Consider the following 13,976-nt stretch of genomic DNA (forward strand, 5'->3'; position numbering starts at 1 on the left):
ACAAAACAGACATGGTAGGAAACCCACAAATATTTGTTCAGTGTACAAATGAGGGGATGTCCACTTCTTATCTCCCTGGAAGTCAGCTCTTCTCAGTAGCTCTTCCTGTGTCTGGCTCTATTTGCCTGTGCCTTTCAACTGCTGGCAGAAACTAAATGTTTCTAAGGACAGCTAAATGTATTTATGGGCTTCCTCAGTGGCTCAGTGGTAAAGAATCTGCCTGCAGTGCAAAAGATGCACGTTTGATCCCTGGGTTAGGAAGATCCCCTGGAGGTGAGCATGGAATGCACTCCAGTGTTCTTGCTGGGAAAATCCCATGGACAAAGGAGTAGGTGGGCTACGATCCGTGGGATCACAAAGATGCAAGCACAGCTGAAGCAACTGAACACACACACTCACACACATAAATACGTGCATGTGCTAAGTTGCTTCAGTTGTGTCCAACTCTTTGCAACCCTATGGACTGTAGCTCACCAGGCTCCTTTGTCCATGGTGTTTTCCAGGCAAGAATACTGGAGTGGCTTGCTTGACCTCTTCCAGGAATTCTTCCCAACCCAGGGATGGAACAAGCGTCTCTTAGTTCTCCTGCATTGGCAGGCGGGTTCTTTACCACTAACGCCACCTGGGGAACCCATATATGTATATGTTTATGGTGGCTCAGATGGTGAAAAAAAAATCTGCCTGCAATGTGGGAGACCCAGGTTTGATTCCTGGGTCAGGAAGATTCCCTGGAGAAGGAACTGGCAACCCACTGCAGTATTCTTGCCTGGAGAATCCCGTGGACAGAGAGCCTGGCAGACCATGGGGTCACAAAGAGTCGGACACTACTGAGCAACTAGATGATGTGATATATATATATATATAATTTTTATTTATTTATTTGGCTGCAGGTCTTAGTTGTGGCACATGGGATCGTCCATCTTCCTTGCAGCATGTGGGATCTTTAGCTGCGGCATGCAAACCCTTAGTTGCAGCGTGTGGAATCTGGTTCCCTGACCAGGGATCAAACCCAAGCCCCCTGCAGTGGGAGTGCAGAGTTTTAACCACTGAACCCTGAGGGAAGTCCCAAATGACACCTATTTAAAGCAACATCGTTAAAGCTAACTCAACCACCTAGAACACCACTCCACATTTTCTGAGATTGCTGAAAATTTCACAGCTGGCTAATCTATGTTTGTATCCGGTTACTTGTATAATATTATATAAAACACTGTATTTACAATTTACCTAGAAGCTCTTCATTTACTGTATCAAGCATTACACAAATACATACATAGGATTTTACAAGCACTCGCATCCTTTAAAATCTTATTTGCTGATGTATTTTCACAGAAGCTCTTCCATAAACAGAGCAGATGTAATCTCACTGTCACAGATGGCATGGAGGGCTCTCTGCTGAGGTCATGAAGCTGGGGAGAGGGCCAGAGGCTACTTAGCTGCCCTGAGAACTTCCATTGTCGTATGTCTGCCCCCTGCTGGCTCCTCAAAATTGCTACTGCTAAAGAGTACTGACCACTTGCTAGATGTTTTGTAAAAGATTTAACAGGAGGCCTGGATTCAAGGACAGCTCTGTGTCTGAAAGGAAGGCTAATTATTATGTCTCTGTGACTACTTGATTTCACCAGGAGAATAAGTTCCATGAAGGCAGGGATTTTTTTGTCTGCTTTGTTCATCGTTGTATGCCCAGTATATTAAATCAAATAAATATTTGTGACATGAATGAATGAATGAACAAACCTTTCTGATCAATTGTTTCTTAGTGTGAAAGAATGAGAATAAAAACAACCCAATTCATAGGTTTGCAATAGGATTTAATGAAGTACTTAGTTCGTGTGGTATTTTATAATATTCAAAGCATAAAAGTAATTTTAATATAATTTTAAACATGGAGAAGGCGATGGCACCCCAGTCCAGTACTCTTGCCTGGAAAATCCCATGGATGGAGGAGCCTGGTGGGCTGCAGTCCATGGGGTCGCGAAGAGTCGGACACAACTGAACGACTTCACTTTGACTTTTCACTTTCATGCATTGGAGAAGGAAAGGGCAACCCACTCCAGTGTTCTTGCCTGGAGAATCCCAGGGACAGGGGAGCCTGGTGGGCTGCCATCTATGGGGTCGCACAGAGTCGGACACGACTGAAGCGACTTAGCAGCTTAGCAGCAGTAAACATAGTCCAATTCTTTATTAAAATCAGCTTTCCAAATTGTGCAATTCATTCCTGAGGTAAGCAGAGAGCTCAGTGACTTAGATACACTTTTGTATTTGGATTCTACGGTATTTGCTTCTTCTGCAGTGTTATTGAATATAACACAAGGACCTAAAAAACTATTGAACAAATCCCTCGTTTTTCAGTACTGGACCTCTTTCATACACAGCTCATTCCTACTCCAAAATCAAATCAAGAACCTGATTCAATATTCAATTCAATGACACCTTTTATAAATTTTCCATTTTCTTCGAACATGTGTTTCCTAAGTTAACTCAGCTATCAACTGATGAGGGTGTTCTTATAGATAGATTTCCCCATTTGCTTTTTTATTTTTCCCTTTCAAATGTGGCCTCTGTCTCATTTTCAATATATACAAAAATTGATAGTGTTTCATTTTGGTTTTGGCCACGTGGCATGCAGAATCTTAATTCCCTGACCAGGGGTCGAACCCATGCCTCCTGCAGTGGAAGAATGGCATCCTAACCACTGGACCACCAGGGAATTCCCCACAATCTGATGGTTTAAAAGTCAACATTCTTCAATGTTGTACTAGAAATTACAATTTGTCAAGCTAAAGCCTGAATCTGGCCTAATGTTTAGTTTGACCAGCTTTCCTGGTCAGGTAAAGAAACCACCTTTTCTTTACCTTGACCAGGTAAAGAAACCACCTGCAATGCAGGAGACCCTGGTTCAATCCCACCCCAGTATTCTTGGGCTTCCCTGGTGGCTCAGATGGTAAAGAGTCACCTGCAATGCAGGAGACCTGGGTTCAATCCCTGGGTTGGGAAGATCCCCTGAAGAAGGGATAGGCTACCTACTCCAGTATTCTGGTCTGGAGAATTCCATGAACTGTATAGTCTGTGGGGTCGCAAAGAGTCGGACACAACTGAGCAACTTTCACATTCTTTAGTTTGCTGCTGCTGCTAAGTCACTTCAGTCATGTCCGACTCTGTGCTACCCGATAGACGGCAGCCCACCAGGCTCCCCCAACCCTGGGATTCTCCAGGCAAGAACACTGGAGTGGGTTGCCCTTTCCTTCTCCAATGCATGAAAGTGAAAGTGAAGTCGCTCAGTTGTGTCCGACTCTTAGCGACCCCATGGACTGCAGCCTACCAGGGTCCTCCATCCATGGGATTTTCCAGGCAAGAGTACTGGAGTGGGTTGCCTTTGCCTTCCCTGTCTTTAGTTTGACCAGCATTTAAAATGTAGGAGATTTCTCATTCAGAAATATATTTATTTCTGATTTCTTTTGGGAAAAAAAAAAAAAGAGAGAGGGAGATCAGAAGATCTGGCTACCCTGGAGTAGCACTTCTTCAAAGCAATTGTTTTTTAGATAGGGACATTCTTGCCAGTCCTTGTTACTCATTACTGGAGACCACCTTCCATCTCAACTCCTACAGACATGGAAGAATGTGTCCCTCACACATCCTCCAGAGCAGAAGCAATCACCCCAGTGGCATCACCATGGATAATTCACATCTGTCTCTGCCATAGACTTCTTCCAAGCCCCATACTCATTTTTAAACGTAGAATTCCTATCAGTTTGTCCTTCCTTCTTTGCTTCCTTCCATCAAGCAAATAGGCAGTAGGATATAAAGAAGATACCTACTTCATCCTTTGGGGAGTTGGTGGATGAACTCGTCGTGGAAGCCATCTGCTATGAACTATGACTAGAGCATATGCAGAAAATTATAGCATTTAGCAGATCATGGAGGGAGGTGGGATGATAGTTAGGGAAGTATTTCTAAAGCAAACAGTGCTTGGTTTGATCAATTCAGACCAAAATGGGATAGGAGGAGGGTAGAGAATGGCTTTTATTCCAAGAGGATTGACAGGAGTCAGAAACCTAAGGACCCAATCTGCCTCCTTCCTTTGTTGTACCTATACACATCTGCTATGTGTGGGCCACTCACTGTGCTAGTGGTGACCAAGACTGACATGGTCCTGTGAAACTTAGAACTGCGAGGAGCCTGGGCAACCAAGTGGATGGAGGAGTCATCTGCTGAGATGAGACGAACGTGGGAGCAGGTTTGGCTTTCGAAGATGAGAGTGCAGTTTTGGACATTGAGTTTGAGGTGCCTATAGAAGAAAGTAGGGAAAACCACTAGACCATTCAGGTATGACCTAAATAAAATCCCTTATGATTATACAGTGGAAGTGAGAAATAGATTTAAGGGCCTAGATCTGATAGAGTGCCTGATGAACTATGGAATGAGGTTCGTGACATTGTACAGGAAACAGGGATCAAGACCATCCCCATGGAACAGAAATGCAAAAAAGCAAAATGGCTGTCTGGGGAGGCCTTACAAATAGCTGTGAAAAGAAGAGAAGTGAAAAGCAAAGGAGAACAGGAAAGATATAAACATCTGACTGCAGAGTTCCAAAGAATAGCAAGAAGAGATAAGAAAGCCTTCTTCAGCGATCAATGCAAAGAAATAGAGGAAAACAACAGAATGGGAAAGACTAGAGATCTCTTCAGGAAAATCAGAGATACCAAAGGAACATTTCATGCAAAGATGGGCTCGATAAAGGACAGAAATGGTATGGACCTAAGGGAAGCAGAAGATATTAAGAAGAGGTGGCAAGAATACACAGAAGAACTGTACAAAAAAGATCTTCACGACCAAGATAATCACAATGGTGTGATTACCGACCTAGAGCCAGACATCCTGGAATGTGAAGTCAAGTGGGCCTTAGAATGCATCACTACGAACAAAGCTAGTGGAGGTGATAGAATTCCAGTTGAGCTATTCCAAATCCTGAAAGATGATGCTGTGAAAGTGCTGCACTCAATATGTCAGCAAATTTGGAAAACTCAGCAGTGGCCACAGGACTGGAAAAGGTCAGTTTTCATTTCAATCCCAAAGAAAGGCAATGCCAAAGAATGCTCAAACTACTGCACAATTGCACCCACCTCACACACTAGTAAAGTAATGCTCAAAATTCTCCAAGTCAGGCTTCAATAATATGTGAACTGTAAACTTCCAGATGTTCAAGCTGGATTTAGAAAAGACAGAGGAACTAGAAATCAAATTGCCGGCATCCGCTGGATCCTCAAAAAAGTAAGAGAGTTCCAGAAAAACATCTATTTCTGCTTTATTGACTATGCTAAAGCCTTTGACTGTGTGGATCACAATAAACTGCGGAAAATTCTGAAAGAGATGGAAATACCAGACCACCTGACCTGCCTCTTAAGAAATCTGTATGCAGGTCAGGAAGCAACAGTTAGAACTGGGCACGGTACAACAGACTGGATCTAAATCAGGAAAGGAGTACGTCAAGGCTGTATATTGTTACCCTGCTTATTTAACTTTTATGCAGAGTACATCATGAGAAATACTGGGCTGGAAGAAGCACAAGCTGGAATCAAGATTGCTGGGAGAAAAATCAGTAACCTCAGATATGCAGATGACACCACCCTTATGGCAGAAAGCAAAGAAGAACTAAAGAGTCTCGTGATGAAAGTGAAAGAGGAGAGTGAAAAAGTTGGCTTAAAACTCAACATTCAAAAAACTAAGTTCATGGCATCTGGTCCCATCACTTCATGGCAAATAGATGGGAAAGCAATGGAAACAGTGACAGACTTTATTTTTTTTTGCGGGGGTGGGGAGGGGGGCGCCAAAATCACTGCAGATGGTGATTGCAGTCATGAAATTAAAAGACGCTTACTCCTTGGAAGGAAGATTATGACCAACCTAGACAGCATATTCAAAAGCAGAAACATTACTTTGCCAACAAAGGTCCGTCTAGTCATGGCTATGGTTTTTCCAGTAGTCGTGTATGGATGTGAGAGTTGGACTATAAAGAATGCCAAACACTGAAGAATTGATGCTTTTAAACTGTGGTATTGGAGAAGACTCTTGAGGGTCTCTTGGACTGCAAGGAGATCCAACCAGTCCATCCTAAAAGAAATCAGTCCTGAATATTCATTGGAAGGACTGATGTTGAAGCTGAAACTCCAATACTCTGGCCACCTGATGCGAAGAGCTGACTCATTTGAAAAGACCCTGATGCTGGGAAAGATTGAAGGCAGGAGGAGAAGGGGACGACAGAAGACGGGATGGTTGGATGGCATCACCGACTCAATGGACATGTGATTGAGTAAACTCCGGAAATTAGTGATGGATAGGGAAGCCTGGTGTGCTGAAGTCCATGGGGTTACAAAGAGTCAGACACGACTGAGTGACTCTAAACAAACAGAAAATATATAGTTCTACAGTCAAAGCTATGGTTTTCCAGTAGTCATGTATGGCTGTGTGAGGTGGACCATAAAGAAGACTGAGTGCTGAAGAACTGATGCTTCAAACTGTGGTGCTGGAGAAGACTGTTGAGAGTCCCTTGGACCACAAGGAGATCCAACCAGTAAATCCTAAAGGAAATCAACCCTGAATATTCATTGGAAGGACTGATGCTGAAGTTGAAGCTCCAATACTTTAGCCACCTGATGGGAAGAGCCAACTCATTGGAAAAGACCCTGATGCTGGGAAAGGCTGAGGGTGAGAGTAGAAGGGGAAACAGAAGATGAGATAGTTTGATGGCATCACTAACTCAATAGACATGAGTTTGAGCAAACTCTGGGAGATAGTGAAGGACAGGGAAGCCTGGTGTGCTGCAGTTCATGGGGTCTCAGAGAATCGGACACAAGTTAGCAACTGAACAACATAGGAAATATAAGCATTTAAATATAAACAAAGAGACCATTAGCCAACTTAGGAGAATCAAAGGAGATGTTTGGAAGAAATATGGTGAGTTTCAGTTCCTGAATAGAAGTAGGAAGAGTTTTCCATTTTCATCCTTTAGCTCAGGAAAGAAAAAAGTCATCCTATAGAGAGAAGCCTTTGCATTCCTCAAACCATGGTGGCTCTCCCTGGAGTAGCCATGTCCGTCTCTCTCGCCAATTAATTCTGATTGTCTAGGTATCTCATGGTCATTTCAGAACTACATTCATCCACCTTTGCCTGGACGTCAGAAATTGCAGGAAAATCTAACATTCAGAGAAATAAACCAATAAGCAAACTTAAAGGATACACAGCCAAACAAAACCTAAGTGAAAATTTATTCGGGATCAGTTTTCACAATATCTTAACTCCTCCAAGATACCTATCAAAACACACTACAAATGTCTCTAAGATGAGGAAGTAAGTTGGAAGGGAAATGAATATGTTTGAAATAGAACATTTATCTCCCTGAGAACTTAAACAGCACAGCAGTCTAGGAGGGTGTTGCCATTTTTTATAATACAAGGGTAAAACTATGTGCCAATCCACTAATCTAATTTACCTGAGGTGGGTACAGAGCAGACCTATGGTTTAAATGTGAAACATAGATGCTGAAGTATGAGAGATAAATTACATTTTAGGTGAGAAATCATTGATTTAAATACCTGCATGAGACAGAGAAGTAGTGTAAATGGGACTGGTCCGGGCTGGGGTGGTGAGTGCTAGAAGTTGGGGCCCTATGGTGAAATGAGGGGAACTCACTTCTTCTAAAGGGGACGCTGACACTCAGCACTGCCTCTTGGAAACATGTCTGCTGTAATACAGGCCTCGTATTTCCATATGCCTTAATTTTTCTAAAAAGCCAGAAATCTTGGTTTGGATGTAAAATGTCCCTATTTTGAAGACATGTGAATCTAGTAACGTGTTTCTAAGGGCAACATGTGCTCTATTGCCTTCCGGTTTGCAGCCACGTGTTTTGAAGCCCAAGTTACTTCTTACCTGCCTAAATCCTGGCTGGAGAGAGAACGTCTGTGCCCTGTTGAAGAGAAGCTGTGTAGCATGAACTATGCTTCTCCTGAAACATACATGTATGTATTTTATATGTATAGGTGTGTGTGTGTGCACGCATGCACACGTGTGTGTACAGTTGACTCAAAAAGCATGGATTTGAACTGCAAGGGTCCATTTATATATCTGAATTTTTTCTCCCCAAAATATAGTATCTATATTTTCATTTTATACATCCTTATTTTTTTAATTTTTTATGCAAGTTGATTTACAATGTTGTGTTTCTAATGTACAGCAAGATAACTCAGTTATATAAATATATTTTTTTCATATTCTTTTACATTATGGTTTATTACAGGACACTGAATATTGTTCCTGGAATCAAGATTTACAGAAGAAATGTCAATAACCTCAAATATACAGATGATACCACCCTTATGACAGAAAGCTAAGAGGAACTAAAGAGCCTTTTGGTGAAAGTGAAAGAGCTGGCTTAAAACTCAACATTCAGAAAACTAAGATCACGGCATCCAATCCCATCACTTCATACCAAATAGATGGGGAAACAATGGAAACAATGACAGACTTTATTTTCTTGGGCTCCAAAATACCTGCAGATGGTGACTGCACCCATGAAATTAAAAGACACTTGCTCCTTAGAAGAAAACCTATGACAAACTTAGCATATTAAAAAGCAGAGACATCACTTTGCCAACAAAGATCCATCTAGTCAAAGCTATGGTTTCTCCAGAGGTCATATATGAGTGTGAGAGTTGAACCATAAAGAAAGCTGAGTACCAAAGAATTGATGCTTTTGAACTGTGGTGTTGGAGAAGACTCTTGAGAGTCCTTTGGACTTCAAGGAGATCAAACCAGTCAATCCTAAAGGAAATCAGTCTTGAATATTCCTTGGGAAGACTGAAGCTGAAACTGCAATACTTTGGCCACTTGATGTGAATAACTGACTCATTGAAAAAGACCCTGATGCTGGGAAAGATTGAAGGCAAGAGGAGAAGGGGATGACAGAGGATGAGATGGTTGGATGGCATCACTGACTCCATGGACAAGCTCCGGGAGTTGGTGATGGACAGGGAAGCCTGGCATGCTGCAGTCCATGGGGTCACAAAGAGTCAGACACAACTGAGTGACTGAACTGAACTGAACTGTGCTATATGGTAGGAACTTGTTGTTTATCTATTTTATATATAGCAGATGGCTAATCTTAAACTCCTAATTTACCCTTCCACCACCCCCTTTGGTAACGATAAATTTGGTGTGTGTGGTTTTTTTGGCCATTTTACATATCTTTAAATGTGGGGGAAAGTTTGTTTTCAATTAGTGGTCACCGTATCTGGAATCAGCAGATCTAGGATTTGAGTCCTGATTCTATCTAAACTGTTACAACTTTAGATGAGCCATTTACCAATTCCTTTGTTTTTCAAACAGAGATAGCAGTACTTGGGTTTTTGAGTGCGTGAGGTTTCAGTACCCCTCACCCCCGTGTTATTCAAGGATTAACTGTGTGTGTATATATGGTGTATATTATGTAGATATATGTCAATATGTATGTATAAAATGCCAAGTGCTGATTTTATTTAAAGTACCATGTTAATTACATTGCAAACATCATCGCAATATGCATCTAGAAGTGTTACTTTGAGGACTGTTATTCCCAAATTATAAGGAGAAAATTGAGACTCAAAGAACACATGACTTTCCTCAGTCAAAAAGTTGTTTTAAGTGGAGGCATGGGATTAGATCCAGACATGTTGGACACCAAGCCTCTGCTCCTGGCCACTGCACTGGACTTCCTCTCATGTGAAGGAGACATAAAGGAGCAGGGATACTGCTTGAGGTTTTGTTTTTTGTTTTTGTTTTGAGTCTTTTGAATAAGCTCATCTAATTCAAAACTCAACAATATAAAGTGTGTGGTGGGAAGTCTTGCCCCTGTACTGTCCTGTCTCCTTCCAACCCTCTCCACTATCCCTGTTCAAAAGCAAAAACTTTTAGTTAATTAATTAATATGGCCGCATTGGGCCCCAGTTGCAGCATGCTGGATCTCCCTTGCATCATGTGAGATCCTTTGTCGTGGCACACAGACTCTAGTTGTGGCACATGGGCTCCCGAGCACACGGGCTCAGTAGTTGTGGCCCGAGGGCTTAGTTGCTATGCAGTATGTGTGATCTTATTTCCTTGACTGGGAATTGAACTCCTGTCCTCTGCATTGCAATGCGGATTCTTAACCAATGGACCACCAGGGAAGTCCCCCAAAGCAAGAACTTTTATACTTTCTTATTATCATTCAAGAGTTTCCTTCAGTTCAGTTCAGTTCAGTTGCTCAGATCAGATCAGATCAGATCAGTCACTCAGTCGTATCCGACTCTTTGCGACCCCATGAATCGCAGCACGCCAGGCCTCCCTGTCCATCACCAACTCCCGGAGTTCACTCAGACTCACGTCCATCGAGTCGGTGATGCCATCCAGCCATCTCACCCTCTGTCATCCCCTTCTCCTCCTGCCCCCAATCCCTTCCAGCATCAGAGTCTTTTCCAATGAGTCAACTCTTCCCATGAGGTGGCCTAAGTACTGGAGTTTCAGCTTTAGCATCATTCCTTCCAAAGAAATCCCAGGGCTGATCTCCTTCAAAATGGACTGGTTGGATCTCCTTGCAGTCCAAGGGACTCTCAAGAGTCTTCTTCAACACCACAGTTCAAAAGCATCAATTCTTTGTTGCTCAGCCTTCTTCACAGTCCAATTCTCACATCCATACATGACCACAGGAAAAACCATAGCCTTGACTAGACGAACCTTTGTTGGCAAAGTAATGTCTCTGCTTTTGAACATGCTATCTAGGTTGGTCATAACTTTTCTTCCAAGAAGTAAGCATCTTTTAATTTCATGGCTGCAGTCACCATCTGTAGTGATTTTGGAGTTCAGTTGCTCAGTCGCATCCAACTCTTTGCAACCCCATGGACTGTGGCACACCAGGCTTCCCTGTTCATCACCAACTCCCAGAGTCTACTTAGACTCATGTCCATTGAGTCAGTGATGCCATCCAATCATCTCATCCTCTGTCGTCCCCTTCTCCTCCTGCCTTCAATCTTTCCCACCATCAGGGTCTTTTCCAACGAGTTAGTTCTTCACATCAGGTGGCCAAAGTATTGGGAGTTTCAGCTTCAGCGTCAGTCCTTCCAATGAATATTCAAGACTGATTTCCTTTAGGATTGACTGGTTTGATCTCCTTGCAGTCCAAGGGACTCTCAAGTCTTCTCCAATACCACAGTTCAAAAGCATCAATTCTTCAGTGCTCAGCTTTCTTTATGGTCCGGCTCTCACACCCATACATGGAAACACCATAGCTTTGGCTAGATGGACCTTTGTTGGCAAAGTAATGTCTCTGCTTTATAATATGCTGTCTAGGTTTGTCATAGCTTTTCTTCCAAGGAGCAAGTGTCTTGATTTCATGGCTGCAGTTACCATCTGCAGTGATTTTGGATACCAAAAAATAAAGGCTCTCACTGTTTCCATTGTTTCCCCATCTCTTTGGCATGAAGTTATGGGATCAGATGCCATGATTTTAGTTTTCTGAATGTTGAATTTTAAGCCAGTTTTTTCACTCTCCTCTTTCACTTTCATTAAGAGGCTCTTTAGTTCTTCTTCGCTTTCTGCCATAAGGGTGGTGTCATCTGCATATCTGAGGCTATTGATATTTCTCCTGGCAATCTTGATTCCAGCTTGTGCTTCATCCAGCCTGGCATTTTGCATGATGTACTCTGCATATAAGTTAAATAAGCAGGGTGACAATATATAGCCTTGATGTACTCCTCTCCCAATTTAGAACCAGTCTGTTCCAGACTGTGAGTGGATCTGTCCAGTTCTAACTGTTGCTTCTTGACCTGCATACAGAGTTTCCTTGCACAAATATATTTATCCCTCCTCCTTCTTTACAGAGGTGACATATTATATACATTGTAAAGCAACTTTTTTAAACAACATATCTTAGAAATATTTCCATGTCGGGATATAGGAAATGCCCTTGTCGTCTTTGACTGCACCATCACATCACACCATATGGATGTACCATAATACATTGAAACATTCCATCTCCCATTTGATGGATGTTTCTGGGTACTATTTTGATCAAGCTACCTTACTGAATTCTCTTATTGCTTATCGTAATTTTTCTGTTGATTGTTTTGAGTTTTCCTGGGTTATAATATCAGTTCCAATTTTATACTCCTTATTTCCTTTCCTTGTATCATGTCATTGGCTATTAGAAGACCTGAGTTTTTAAAGGAATGGGGCTTAGATAGAGAGGATTGTCATTCCAGGTAGGAAGAACGTCAAAGACTCAATGATTTAAAACACCATGCTGGGAGCTAAGAAATACAAGAAGTAAGTAACAATAATACAAGGTAAGGGACAGAAGGACTTAAGGAAAAAGCATTCTGTAAGGGGATTTGACTGGACAAGGATGAGAGGTATTTGAAATGAGCGAAATGAAAAGACCAGGCAGTGAGTAGTAAGATGGTTCTATTGAAGGATAGTGAACGTGAGGCCAGAAGCTCCTGAGGGAACTATTGAATGATTCCAGGTGAAACATGATCAAGATGAACAGTGTCAGTGAGAAGAGAGAGTAGAGGATGAAAAGAACAATACTACTTAAAAGGTAAAGCTTGCAAGCCTGAGGCAGAGGCATGGAAGATAAGAATCTGGACAGATAGATGGTGTCCCTAAGTGAGATAAAGAATGCAGCGGAACTTGTTTTGGGAGAAGTTAGACTTTCAAAATGAACATCTTGACGTGTACTTCACTAAACAAAGGCAAGGTATTATGTTACCCCATTTGAATTGCCTGACAGCCATGTTGGTCCCCTGTTTGGCAAATGGTAGAGCTTGGACCCAAACCCAGCTTTCTTAATGCCAAGATCAGCAAACATGCCACTGTGCACACTGCTTTCAAAATCAGCAGAGCATGCAAAGAACATGATTGAAAACATGCACAGCGTTGAAATGAGGCAGCAAACTTCAGGAGAGAACAGTAGAGGAGGCTGTGCTAACTGGATAGATGGGATCCCACAAGTAGCAGAACCCGAACAATTGGGGCTTTCACCCCCAAGTTTAGAGACTGCAAATGGAAAGCAAGAATTTTTTAAGGTTATACACGTTTTAAGTTATCCCCCATAGCACCTCTGTCTGAAAAGGAATTTACCATGAAACCTGAAAGGCCCTTGGGCATTTTTGCTGGCATGTGGAGGAAGCAGGGCCACGATTTTCCCAGTTCATTTCTCAGAGTTGTTTGCTAAGGGGAACCTTGAGGAATGAGACCAAGTGTCCCCCTGGGGCAAAGGGGAGGCTGTTCACTGCTGGTTCTTAAACAGCAGGTTTCCCAAGCTCAGGGTTATCTTCTGTTGCACCATTCACTGCCCTTGCAGATGGCCATGCCAGGCCCCTCTGTTACCCCCAAGGGACTTGCCAGTGGCAAGAAGAGTCCATGCCAGTATGGTAGTGGCCATGCTATGCCATGGGTAGTAAAGTCCCATCTCTGTGAAACACAAGTCAATGTCTTCCACCAGCATTCATGAAATACTTAGGCTAATTTGTTAGCTTAAAATAGGATAAAATCAAATCCCTGATCATGACCATCTCCCCTCTGCCAATTTTTATTTCACATTGAAGTATAGTTGATTTACAATGTTACATTAGTTCAGGTGTACAGCAAAGTGATTCACTGATATATACACATGCGTTGATTCTTTTTTCCGATTCTTTTCCCATATAGGTTATGATGGAATACTGAGTAGAGTCCCCTGTACTATAGAGTAGGTCCTTGTTGATTCTCTGTTTTATATATGGTAGTGCATATGTGTGTGTCAATCCCCAGCTCCCCACCTTCTCCCTTTGGTAATCACAAGTTTGTTTTCTATGTCTGTGAATCTGTTTCTGTTTTGTAAATAAGTTCATTTGTATGATTTTTTTAGATCCCACATATAAGTGAAATCATATGGTATTTGTCTTTCTTTTTCTGACTTACTTCATTTA

The sequence above is a fragment of the Bos indicus x Bos taurus genome, chromosome 20 (genome assembly GCF_003369695.1).
Source record: "Bos indicus x Bos taurus breed Angus x Brahman F1 hybrid chromosome 20, Bos_hybrid_MaternalHap_v2.0, whole genome shotgun sequence".
Taxonomy (NCBI): domain Eukaryota; kingdom Metazoa; phylum Chordata; class Mammalia; order Artiodactyla; family Bovidae; genus Bos; species Bos indicus x Bos taurus.